The sequence below is a fragment of the Aythya marila genome (genome assembly GCF_965140915.1).
Source record: "Aythya marila genome assembly, chromosome: 19".
Classification (NCBI taxonomy): domain Eukaryota; kingdom Metazoa; phylum Chordata; class Aves; order Anseriformes; family Anatidae; genus Aythya; species Aythya marila.
In genome coordinates this window covers 3,147,175-3,160,221 of record NC_139060.1, presented here as the reverse complement: position 1 = coordinate 3,160,221, position 13,047 = coordinate 3,147,175, and the positions used below count along the sequence as shown (strand labels likewise).

The 13,047-nt window shown below is 40.0% G+C and overlaps 1 protein-coding gene across 4 annotated transcripts in view; it reads left to right on the top strand.

The window, feature by feature from the left end:
- The first annotated feature begins 1,177 nt into the window (after positions 1-1,177).
- The window catches only part of TNC (tenascin C), a 73,559-nt gene continuing 61,689 nt past the window's right edge, over positions 1,178-13,047 (top strand). For 2 of the 4 annotated variants that reach the window (XM_082775735.1, XM_082775733.1), the window contains exon 1: positions 1,181-1,524. The gene's annotated coding sequence lies outside the window, so the exon portion shown is untranslated. Of the gene's footprint in view, positions 1,525-13,047 lie in introns of all 4 variants that reach the window. The other 2 variants (XM_082775732.1, XM_082775734.1) reach the window with 2 other exon arrangements.

The following is a 13,047-nucleotide window of genomic DNA, read 5'->3' as shown; positions in this document are numbered from 1 at the left end:
CCATTGTTTCTTACTGGAAAGCTCCTAGTCTCTTGAAATTGCTATGTAAAGTTGTCTTCAGAAGTATTTGGATAAATCTTGCTTCTGAAATCATGAAGCAGCAGAGGAACCCGGGGGGGTTGGAGTTAGATGATCTTCAAAGTCCCTTCCAACCTGAGTCGTTATATGAATTTCATACTTTATCCTAGAAGGTAGACCTGGAAGTTAAGGATGAAACCCAATCTTTCCCTCTCCACCACCTTCAACCTTCAAAAGAAGCAAACCAACATCAAACCAAAACAACAGCATTACAGCAGCAGTGAGCTTGGTGTGATGGCAGGTAAGAGGCAGGTCAGTGCTAATGAGAATCCTTTAACTGTGATCTTAACTCTGCCACGAGCCTGAGTGAAGTTCAGAGGTAATCAGAGACAGCAAGGCCCCTGCAGCTGTCCCGGGTGAGCACCATGTGTGCTCCTGATAGCTCCGGGATGGGACACAGAGAGAATGCAGTGACCAGAAAAGCATGAGCCTCGAACAAGTGGTTGCGTTATCTTTACACACACACAACCACTTAATGTCTTTTCATCAGATCTGAGAAGAAAGGGAAGCCCTCCCATGTTCTTCCCTGGGCTTTTATCTCTATCTCCCTTTCTCTCTCTCTCTCTCTTTTTTTTTTTTTTTTTTTTTTAACAAAGAATCTTTCTAGGACTCTGCTTGTGAGACTTTTCTCTTGATTTCTGCCCTTTTCTCCCTCCAGCTGTTGAGAGAGCAGAGGCAGTACACTGAGATGCAAACATCACAAGCTTAAAAATGCTGGTGTGTGCCAGATCGTCAGCTTGTGTAAATCTGAATTTTTTAGTTGATTCCAGTGAAGTGGGGTTGATTTGCACTAACTGCTCGTTAGTCCTAGCATGTTCTGTAGGAGTTTCTGGAACTGAAAGCCTGCTTGTGATTCCCCTGGTTTTATTTAAGTTTGCTACTCTTTCGCAACGTTGAAATAATGGGGATGAGGGGTTTAAAACTCCTGATAATGTACTTTGCTGATGCTGTAAGGAAAATATTCTGCTTTCTGAGTCATTTGCCCTGAGCTGACTTTTTTTTTTTTTAATGGTTCAGGGGTTTCCTTCTTTAGCCATAAATTGCATGCAAATTCTTTTTTTGTGTGTGTGTCTGTGTATGACAGTGTGTGTATGTGAGTGCGTGTGTGTTTCTTCAGAAGCTAAGCCAAAGAGAGAGGCTGTTCCTTTAAAGCAAAACTGAAAAAAATGCCTTCAGGCATCCTATTACAGCAGAATGAGCCAAGGATCAGGATTTGCAGCTCAGCTATATAAACCCAGCAGAATCTGGCTGATCTGACCAGTTTGCCTTACTGTCAAACGTTTCTTTCACACACACACACACACACACTCACACAGAATTAGGCATCACAACTTCTCAGAGTTTTGACAGGACGGCAACAAAGTCAGAAGCTGATAGCTGACTTTAACATCTTTATTTCATGGAGGCTGCTCGCAGCAGGATCTAATCTCTGTCAGAGTCTGTAAGGTAAGTCTGCTTCCTTCCTGAATTAAAAGACCCAGGAGCTCTTCTCCCACCCAAGTTTGCAATAACACAGCCTTCAGCTTCTCACGGCTAAGACGTTATTCAGTCTGAGTAGTCAGGGAGCTTAGGAGGGAAGATTTTTGAACTGGAGCATGCCTGCCTTTGGTTTGTCTGTGTGATCCGATGCAATGATAATGTAAGAAACCTCTCAATGATGTTAATCTGATCCAATGAATGAATGAAGGATGGATAAGTTAAAGCTGGACATCTACAGGAATATAGGCAGAAACCTGACTGACAGGCTGGGTAGAAAATCAGATTTGGGATTCCCTCTTGACTAGCCAGGTAATATAAATGTGTCCAGATCCTCACACCGTGTACCAGGTGCAATCCACTTGCAGTTCTTAAACCTCCCAGGTAACTCCTCTTCGTTTGCTATTGTGTGTAACTTGGGAAAGAATCGGGCCCTTTTCCTTTGCTGTCTGCACACTGCTTTGCTCTGAACCTTTGTCACCTTCCTCCCTGCCCCCTCTGGCTCTAGTTTTTTTTAGAAGTCCCATAACATCTGAGCCTGCTGTGGGGAGCAAAAGACAAAGGAAGATTCAACTGGTATCTTATTGCCAAGTAAATGGGTGGGTTCTGGACAGCAGGAGAGTGAAATCTTCCAGCATCATGGAAAAACCCGGCACTTGCTTTAACTGCTTGCTGCCGGCTGCACTGAGGTTTCTGCGTCACTGCCTCTGCACTCCCCAGTTAGCCTCAAATTGACTTAAAACAGAGAACTGACTGGGAGAAAACCATTGCACCTAGCTTCATTTAAGACTTAAGCCTTCTTACTCAAAACTCTGTGTTACATCACCTTTGCAGTGTTTTCCCTACCTAATTCACTCTCTGGCTACTGGGAGGTTGAGTGTTTGGTAATTGCTCTAAACTTCTGAAAAGTCTGTGTTGTGTCATGCTGGAGGAGATACGATCAGATTGACAGGACCGGGGCATGTCCCCTTGCATAGTGGAGACATGGAATTAAAAAGCATAGCAAGGTATTTATCAGGTTTTCCTTATGAAAAAGAATAGAAATCAATGAGGTGCATGGACTGGGCAAAAACCTTCATGTCAAGCTGTTATGTGTTTTTTCACCATTAAAAAAAAAAAAAAATAATAGTAAAAATTCATTTTACACAGTTTATCATTAATGTTATACTTTTTTTCTTTTTCTTTCCTTTTTATTATGGTGAGGTTCTGTGTTTGCCTTTTTAGATCTGTGAAACCTTACGGTTGCTCTAAGTCAGTGAATGAGCTGGACAGCGGGGGGTAGCAACTGTGCTTTGAATTCCAGGAGGACTTGCAGAAAAGGGTTATGGGGTCTTTTGGTCTTTTTTTTTTTTTTTTTTTTTTTCTTTTCTTACTGCTAATAGAAACCCAGGAGCAAATGAAAGTATTTAGCCAAAGTAAGAGACACAATCTGTCTGCAGTTGACCTTCCCTGGCAGTGAATTTTGAAAGCACTTGAAGAGTTATCAGGGAGTTCAGGGCGAGCCTCTTTGCAGCTGCTACCTCTGCACCATCACCCAGGGAAGGATGTGCATCTGAATTGAGCAGGGGGATTAGCAGCTGAGAAGAGGCAGAGGGAAGAGGGATGCCGTACAGGACACTGCTTATCCCGAGTGTCACTGACTCTATCACCATCACTATCCTCAGCAAATTGCTATTTGTTTGCCACGGTCTTTTGCTCATTAATTTTATCTTCTGGTTCCTTCCAGCCCAGAGAAAATTCTTTGCAAGTTCCAGTCCTTAATCCTTTAACTACCGTTACATTATCAGTGTTTTCAAAGCCACAGGAGAGCCAAAGGATCTGCTGAAAAGCATACAGACTGCAGATTAGTGTGTCATGTCTCATTTGGAGGGAATCTGATATTCTGTAGCAGAAGTCTCATCCAGGTATACTGTGGAAATAGACATATGATAAGAGAACAAGCCAAATCCAATCCTCCCATTGAATTATAAGTGCTTAATTATGCTAGAGCTTAGCTGAAATATTCCTATACTCAGACTAAAAAGTGCTCTGCAAAGCTACAGGTAATTTGTTAGCTGGAGGTCTTTGTTAATGCAAATCTATTCCTTCTTTGATCCCACCTCTTCTTTAAGGGTGGAACATGTCTCCCCTGTACTCACTTAAACTTAACTATCCTGTTGCTAGAATAGCATTTCTATAGGTGTTCAAACTTCAGCCAGGAGTAGCTTATTTTTAACATTACTGCTTTTTATAATGTGTCTAAAAAAAGCTGAAGACTATTTGCATGTGAAGATGTTCTGACTTGCTGTAAAGAGACTGTCAAAGTTTTTACTTGAGTATTGTTTCACTTTTGATAAAATGATGAGATTAGGCGGGAAGGCCTGTGCTTCTCGGGACTTTTTCATCCTTTCCTTCCCAAAAGCAAAGCAGAACTAAGGAGCAAGTGCATGTGTGAAACAGTGATGTTGCTTTGGAGCCAGAGCTTTAACCCTGTCATCCCTCTGGCAAAACCATTCAAAATAGTAGACCTGTTTGTGCTGCTGTCTGCCTTTTTCCTATGACAGTTCATCTGTTCCTATAGCTTTGTAGGGTGTGCTCCAAGAGGTTTGAGTGGTGCTAAGCAGTAATGAAGTATACTGGCTTGTGTAAAATAGTATAGCTTGTATAAAATAGTAGTCGGGTGTAAATGGATGTCCCACACTGGCAAATCTGTAAGGGAGAAAGTTTTCATTCAGTGGCTGTTTCCATTACTGAACCCTGCTGTCTATCTAAGTTGGACATTACATTTGGAAGGAAGTATAAATGCAGAGTGGTTTCTGCATCGTTATCAGCTATACATTTACCTGTCCTACATGTATGGCACACAGTGAAACATGAGAAATTCAGACTAGCAAAAGTTACTCTAATTTGAAGTCTGTGACTTGATGTGTTCGACTTTGGAAACATAGCATCACAGTACTGCTGAGCTGAAGGGAAAGGGACATTTTAAAGGTCTGGTGTCTCATGAAGTTCCAGGCTTATAAATGTATGATTTGTATCACTGGAAAGTTAGAAATCCCAGCTTCTCAATAATAAAAAGGTGTTTGTGTTGAACTGTGGCAGGTTGAGATACTGGGCTTTCAAATTGTGCCCTGGTTTACCAACATTAAGTCAGTTTCTCTGACTTAATTTCTGGTGTGAACTTAGTGTACCCTTCTTAAGGACTGATCATTGCCATCAAAACCAGTGGCTACAAACAGTAAATGTGTGGAAATACTGTTAAGTGTAGTAGCTACTCCTAGTAGTTTTAAGGAAGTGGCTGATTTATTATTTCAGAATAATCAGTGTTAGCAAATAAATTAGGAAACTAGGGAAAATAACTGTTACAGCTTATAAAATTAATGGGCAAATATTTTATCATCATCCAAGCTCAGAAGTTTGCAAAGCTGGCACAAGGAATTGTAGGATGTGTAACTTTTAGCTCTGGACAGAAAATATCAAAACTTGAACTCAGGAGATAGAAGTGATCTGCACACACTCCTTATTTTTGAGTTTATAAGATGTGATTTAATTGACTAAACTGCTTGGTATCGAAGTGGATTTGCTGTCTATGGCTTGATGGTTTTGTGTGGGAGTTTATTAGATGCTGATGATGTTATTACTATTGCTACAACATTTTAGCATCTCATTGTATTACAAAGAGTGAACAGACACGGTAGGTGATGCTGTTTGCCATAAAGAACTTACAATTGCTATCATTAGCAGTCCAAAAAATTGTTTGTGTTGTGAAGAGAAAAGAAGAAGGAATTGGAGTACTGGAAGGCAGATCAAATGAACAGCCCTGACAGACAATGTTGAGCTGTCTCAGTTTCCACTGAGCTCTGGGTTTTATACAAGTGTGAAACTCCCCCTAGCTCAGCGCTCACTGTCCATTCGTGCGTTCGATCCTCTGTCCAATCTGAACTGAAGTTAAATGCCTTCCACATGTGGGAAAAGTTAAAAATTGGGCATTCTTCCAGCTAGTGAAATCTTTCAATGTATGATGTAACTGCACTGTGTGGAGTGGGCAGGCTGAGGAGAGGGAGGCAGAAAGGGATTCTGCCTGACAAGAGATGTCTCTCAGTCCTGCAGAAAGTAATTGGGCATTAAAAGAAGGAATATAATAGACATCCTTCTGCTGAAAGTACAAAGTTTCAATTACTTAGTATCTCTTTTAACATTCACTATTAGGAGAAAGCTCTTTACAGTTTGCTGGGATGATATACATGAAATTATAACTAGACATGGCCTTAATGTAATATTTTACTGGATTTCTGTATGCATCATTTCTCTCTCTTCTACATACTGCATATCCTGCTACTGACATAACAAAATAACCTCTACAGCTTCAGTTAGTCTATGTGTATGTAGTTAAAGTGTCTTTAAAGAATACCAGTTAATACACAAGGCCTGACATATCCCATGAAGCACTCATCAAAAGCTAATGTGAGATTTTGCTGCTCAGGCTGTGGAGTCAACAAGAATAACCTTCCATGTATGTTTTTGTTTCACTTATGCATGAGTCAGCCTCCAAAGATAAATTCATCCTGTTGGAAGCAATTTCTCCAAATTCACATCCTTAATTGTCTTGCCACTGTAGTTTCAATTAAACTAAGGTGGGACGTTGCCAAGTTTTCAGAACTTCCAACCAGCGAGTCCCTGTGTACGAATAGCCTGTGGCATTTTGTATTCTTTGGGGAGCGGAGAACAACGTTGCCAAGTTTGCATTCAGTCATCCATCACATATTAGCCTACTGGAGGTCCATTCTTCCCTAGCAATAGGGGAGCTCTGCTTCCTACTTAGAAAGATTACTCACACAGAAAGCTCTTTCCCTGTAACCAGAACTGCACAGGGAAGAGAAAGGAAGCTTTCTTCAATTCATATAAGTGCTCAATTTCCAGACCCTTGACAAAAATGATATTGTTTCATGCTTAGAAAACATATTCCTTTTAGTAATTGAGTAGAAAGAACAGGGTGGTGGAACAGAAATCTTTTTTAAACAAATTTCAAAACCAGTTGGTTGAATCATAGGCATGACAAAGGTGTATTGTAGTAGTCTGCCTCTTACCCATGCCAGGCTGTACCATTGACTATATGTGTATAGATATTGGCCAAGATATTCAAAGGGTCTGAAATTCGGTGCCCAGAGAAATTCCACTGTAATGGGTTTGTTTTAACGAAGTACTTGAGCATTTGTGCTTTTTCCCAGGATGCACTGGAACATCATAACCTTGTAAACCTAAAGTTCCAAATAATAACTTTTTATGGGATTAGGATATTAACCAAAATATCAACCCAAACTGTCTTGATTCTTCTTTAAACTAACGTTCTTTTACATCTTTCTGGCAGCACAAAACTAAAAGGGGATGTAAACATCTTCTGACTATAAACAGAAATTAAACTGTGAGATCGTTTCCCTCTGTGTTCATCAGAACTGGCTAAGTTGTTATTTCCACCATTAAGGATTGCCTGCTGAAAAGGGATTTAAAAAAAAAAAAAAAAAAAAAGGTTTAATTCCAGGAAAGAAGTTTGCTTCTTGTTCCCAAGAAATTGTAAGATCTGTGAATAGACAGATTTTGTCAATTGGTTTTGGACTTGCCTTAAAGGCAGGGTGTGGGGATAGCAGGTGGGACAGCCAACTGCGAGCTGAGCACTTGTGACTGGGGTTCAGTCTCTTTGGTCTGATGAAAAGCCTTTATTTGGACAGGCTAGCAGCTTTACTTGCAGTATGTGTTGTACAGCACAGTACAAGACCTTAGTGGCTGTCTTCCTTCTTGGCCTGGCATGATCCCATTTTGTCAGAAGTCAGTTTGTCAGGCTTTCAAAGGGAGCTCAGTGTCCACTTTGCACTGGTTCTTTGTTTCTACTGGTTCTTTTGGAAAACCAGCCTCTTCTGGATATGCTGAATCCTCCTAAATAGTTTCTCTGTGCTGTGTGACAAAGGTCTATGCCAAGAAAGATATAAAGGTAGCTTGTGATGTATAGGCAATCCATTCCTCTTAGTGCAACACAGTGTAACACATATTTTTCCTTTACTTGTGGCTTGTACTTCCCTTCTGCATTGCTTGTACTGCAGTAATTCAAGTCTGACTGAGAATGAATGCTGCACACTGTAGACTACAAGTCAAATGAGAACAGGATGCATATTAAGGGAAAGGTCTCAGATCATTTTTCTTATTGAAGTATCTTGGCAGTGTAAATAGCTTCCAGGAAAAAATGCTGGCATTTCCCATAGTGAGCACTCCTTATGAATGTCCTATCTATTTTTCCAGATAGGTGTCCAAGAGAAGTGTTTATAGGAGGATATACCATCTGCAAGCCAGGGAATTTTTATTTCCACTGCCAAGTGTTAATTAAGATGTAGACTTACACGCTTTACAGGTTAGCAAGTCAATCACAGTGATCCAGAACCAAAAGTCCTGTGGTTACAGATTTGATGGAAAGAATGAAGGACCTGGAGAGGTAGAGCCCTGCTCAGATGCATTAGATGCTATTTACACTTTTCTTGTCATTCTCAGGCTATTATTTCATATACTGTTAATTATATGTAACAGTACACTGGGATTTGAGAGGGTCACTGGCAGAAAGAGGGAAATATGTCTTGCTCTGCCAGCCAAGCCTGTGTGCCTGCCCATGCTTTCCCCATCAGTGGACATGGTGCTTAGCCTCTTGTGTCTGCAGGATCCCAGTGTCACTGTCCCATCTGTGTTCAGTAGAAGCCCCGTGCTTACCAATGACATGGTAGTGCCATGTCAGTGCTGAGGAAGGTCATTTTGAATGAGTTTATATGCTTTGATTTGGGTAGAATCCCTCCAGATTTGGCTGTGAAAACATTTCCACATTACTAATGGTTTCAAAGGCACTATTCATGTGGGTGAAGGCTCATCTGTAAGAAAAGGGAAATGATCTGGAATTACACCGTGCTTTCTAGGTTGTGGCTTGATTCTCGTTTCTGCAAGTTATGTTATTCAGAACAGATATGGGAGTCTCCAGATTTATATTTACATCACACTTGAAGTAAGAAATGTGCCATTCTGATAAATATAAATATGCCCTACATATGCCATAATTCTATATCCTAATATCCTATAACTATGCCCTACCAGACTGATAAAAAGGGGGCCTTAATGCAAATAAAAGTCTACTGTATCTAACTTTAGCTGTTTCACCTGGAGAGATAGCTTGTTTTGCTGACATGAGCAGTTTTACGGGGTGCTGAATATACTTACAGTATACCTGCTTGTCATTGTCTTAATCATACGGTGGAGAAATTTCTCTTTGGAGAAGATGCCTTGCCTTGATCTGATTTGGTCCGTGCTCATTTAGGTCAGGAGTACTGCTTCTGGAGTTACATGGGGAAGGACCAGTCTAACGGAGAGGAAATTAGAACCCACCGAGCATTTTTCATGCATAAAGCAGCACTTCATTGCATTATTCCTTGTCTGCTTCATTTCAGCATGCATTTCTGAGGGATGGTTTTCTCTTTTGCAGACCTCCGAGGCTGCCAGCCAAATTCTCATGTGACACAATTGCATTGATTTCACTGGAGATCTGTTGCTGGATAATTGAGCTCCACATCCCTTCTTTTATTCCATGGCTCAAATTGCTGTCAGCTAAGACATTAACACAGACAGGTTTCAAGTCACTGCGGGTTAAGAAAAGGAGGTCAGAGCGCTGGTGGTGGAGGTCTCTCAAGTCTCCCATTAGTGTAATAGTGCCCAGTTTGTTGACATTTGAAACAGCAGGGCAGAGTTTTGTCCGAGTTCAGTCACCGTTGCAACTAATCACTTGCTCAGAGCTGTGTATATGGCTGTATTTTCCATTACATTATATAAGTGCTTCTGCTTTAAATCAGAGCACTGAGAAAAATCCTCCAACTGGACTGTTTAGAAATGGCCCCTTCTCTGTTTTCAAGTGCCTCACATGCGATTTGCTTCGTATTTTGTGAATCTAAATTTGTATTTTATTTTGTGTTGCCACACTATGGTTGATTTCACTTCATCGTCACTCTTTGTTATATATTTTGTTCTGCTAAAATTTGCTACCATACCCTGGTTTGCCAAACATGGAGATTCTTGATGCTACGGCAGCTGACAGAACTAGGCCAAGCAGCCAGCTAGCCTGGGGGCTGTTACTGGAAGTCAGATTTCAAGGAACTCCTTCTGTGGTTTTGTGAGTTAGAAAAAAAGCGCACATTCCTGCACATTTCAGATGCTAGTACCAAGGACAGAGGAGCTCTGGTGGGGAGGAAAAGCCGCCCAGACAAACTAATAATTGCTTGAAAAACAAAGACTTTTCTGGGGACGGGTTACCTATATGCTTCCCCAGCTTCTGTTAAGAAGACCAAAGTCTGCTTAATGACAGGAGGCAAGTAATAATAATTCTGATCGCCAAAAATAACGCAGGCTTTTGTGGCTGACTTCTGAGACAGTTCAGAGGTGTCATTTGCAGTGCTAGAATAAGCATATGGTCAAACTGAAGTAAAATTACAAACTGCATGTGAATATCCACAATGAATTCTGAACGTATCCTGCTGCCTGCTGACCAGCATCATCTCTAGCAACTCATATTTCTTAAACACTTCTTGTTATTTCAGACCAATGCACATGTAAATTATTTGTGCACTTGGTTAGAGCAAAGCCATTAAAACAGAATTCCACTTCACTTGCCTATATACGTGACATTCCTTCAGCTCAACTCACTTAAAATATGGAAAAAATGTGATGTTGGGTATATGGAGTGGATTTTTGGCTTACCTCTTCTTTTAGAAGCACAAGCAATTTAAAAAACAGCTTCATCAGAGACACTGAAAAAGCAATGTCGTCTCAGTGTGCTTAAGCTATTCACCTGCATACTATGTGTGTATTTGTTTAATGTGTCATTAGCTCATGGTTCTTATGAATGCGAAGATCCTATTTTCTACAGCGTAGTTTTCACTAGCATCTTTGGTAAGATGAGGAATTTGGCACCTGCTTATAGCCGCACCTCTTCACCTATTTATTAACGTATTCATACTGTACTTGGCAGTAGTATTGGTGATTCATTTCCTCTCTGTTGTTGTCAGTAGAGAAAAAAAAAAAAAAAAAAAAAAAGATGCTTCACACCTCACTTGTGAATTCAAATTCAAGGGCCAAATGAAACTGTCCACATTTCTATCCCCAGAATTGGTTTCTGCTTTGCTCTCGGAAACTGTTGCTTAGCCTGACGTTGAACTAGCATTCTGAGACCTTTGTACTCTGTAGTGAACATTGCTTTTTACTTTCTCTCTCTAGTTTTCATTATGGAACTTAGGAGGTCTTAAGTTTTCTGGGCTCAGCCTTGCAAAGTCCATCTCTGTTCTTTCTGCTGATGGAGATAGCATCAGTCCTACACAGTCCAGCTTGCTGGGCCACATGCAGTCTCACTGTCAATCCAGGATGGCTCCTCTAAAGTGCAGATGAAGACAGAATTGTATGAATTCATTCAATCAAACCTTGGTCTTGATTCAAATGTGGAATGGAGAGAGGACCAGCATCATATAGCCAGGGAGCGAAAGGAGTGGAGAAAAAAAATCAGAAGTCTTGAAGTTCTCCCCTTCCTATCTTATCACAAAAACACTCTGTAAAATGGGCTGTGGAAAACCTAGGGATGGTTTTGGGAGAAACACTATGGAGAAGGGTCTGGAAATTAAACAGATCTTTGTATGTGGAATGAACATAAGTTGCTGTGATTCATGCAAAAAAGCATACAAATCACAGAGTTTGAAACGACATCAGCACAGCCCTCAAAATAATTCAAAGTGAAGTCTCTAGTGTCTACCCAGAAAATAATGAGCTCCTGACAAAGTGTAACTTGGCAAAGAAACTTTCCAAAGACAAGTTTAGAAAACTGTAGATCTTTTCCAGTTCTACATACGTCTTTGCTATGGGGAGGAAAAAGCCAAGAGAGAAAGCAAATGCTTTTGCTATTAGAAAGGCTTCATTAAAAGGTACAGTATGTATTCAGGGGCAAGAGTGATTTCTGCTTGAGACTGTGTACAAAAATTGCTTTTGTTATGAAAAGTGGTATTTTTTGTTGTTGTTTTTAAATATTGGAAAAGGAAATACTGTTTTTGTCTAGGCTGTGTCAGTCAAAGGCTCTTTTCTTCCAGCTCTGAAAGCTACAGAAAGAGCAGAGATTGCTTTGCAGATGGAAGAAAAAAAAAAAAAAGTGTTTAACAGATGCACAGTTCTTTCTTTTTTCTTTTCTTTTCTTTTTTCTTTTCTTTTCTTTTCTTTTCTTTTCTTTTCTTTTCTTTTCTTTTCTTTTCTTTTCTTTTCTTTTCTTTTCTTTTCTTTTCTTTTCTTTTCTTTTCTTTTCTTTTCTTTTCTTTTCTTTTCTTTTTCTCTTCTTTTTCTCTTCTTTTTCTCTTCTTTTTCTCTTCTTTTTCTTTTTCTTTTTCTTTTTCTTTTTCTTTTTCTTTTTCTTTTTCTTTTTCTTTTTCTTTTTCTTTTTCTTTTTCTTTTTCTTTTTCTTTTTCTTTTTCTTTTTCTTTTTCTTTTTCTTTTTCTTTTTCTTTTTCTTTTTCTTTTCTTCTTTTTTAATCTCAAAAGTTTGTAGCAAATCGTTGTACTGGGCTGATTGCTGTGCACCCTGCCATGAGTCTGAATGCAGCTCAAAAGCACCCCACTGACCTGCTTGTTTTGTTTCTCTTTTCTGAGTTCCCATTTCCGAAAATTGATGCTCAGGTATCTGAGCTCTTAACAAAAAAACGAGCCCCAAGTGCACACTGGGTTTCCTGTTAACTCGTGTCTCGTCTCAGTCATTGAGAGCTAGGCTGGATGGAGTTGGTGCTGGTTCTCCTATAGTTACCTCTTCTGAGTTTCTCTCTTTCAGTTTATATATGACACATTTGAGTATTCTACCCCTTAAAATAACTAGCTAGTTTCTTGTGGCTTGGATAAAATTCCTTGTGTGGTTTGAGCTGGATGTAGAATTCTTCTTTGCTTCCTGCCCGAAAGCATGAATCACGGCAGTTGTGTAACAGCAGCAGGCGTTGCTACACAACGGTGGACACATCTCATTGTGGAGGAAGGTTGGGTGTACGTGTGTGCATGAATGTCTCCTCTGCTGATTTCATAAAATGTCTGGAGACTGTTATAGATGAAAGGGCATTCTGTAGATATAGCTTAGTTGGTTGGGCCCTTCTATTTTGTCTCAGTTACAGATTTTTCTCAAATTCTGGTGTGTTTCTCTGTGGGTTTTGTTAACCTTATCATTTATTTCCATGGGTTCATCTTTTTATTCTGGTAATTGGCTTGGCACATCCTATGGTTTGGCTTCAGATTAAGTATTCAGTTTCTTATTGTTACCCTAGAATTTCCAGCAGTCATGTAGTTATCTGCATATTTGCTGCACATCTCTGGTCAGACTTTCTTCTCCAGTGCCAGGGATATTTCTCTGAGATTCTTTTTCATCCTTATATTGTAGTGGGTAACTCTCCAGTTCTTTGTTCCGTATATATTTTCTGGCAATTT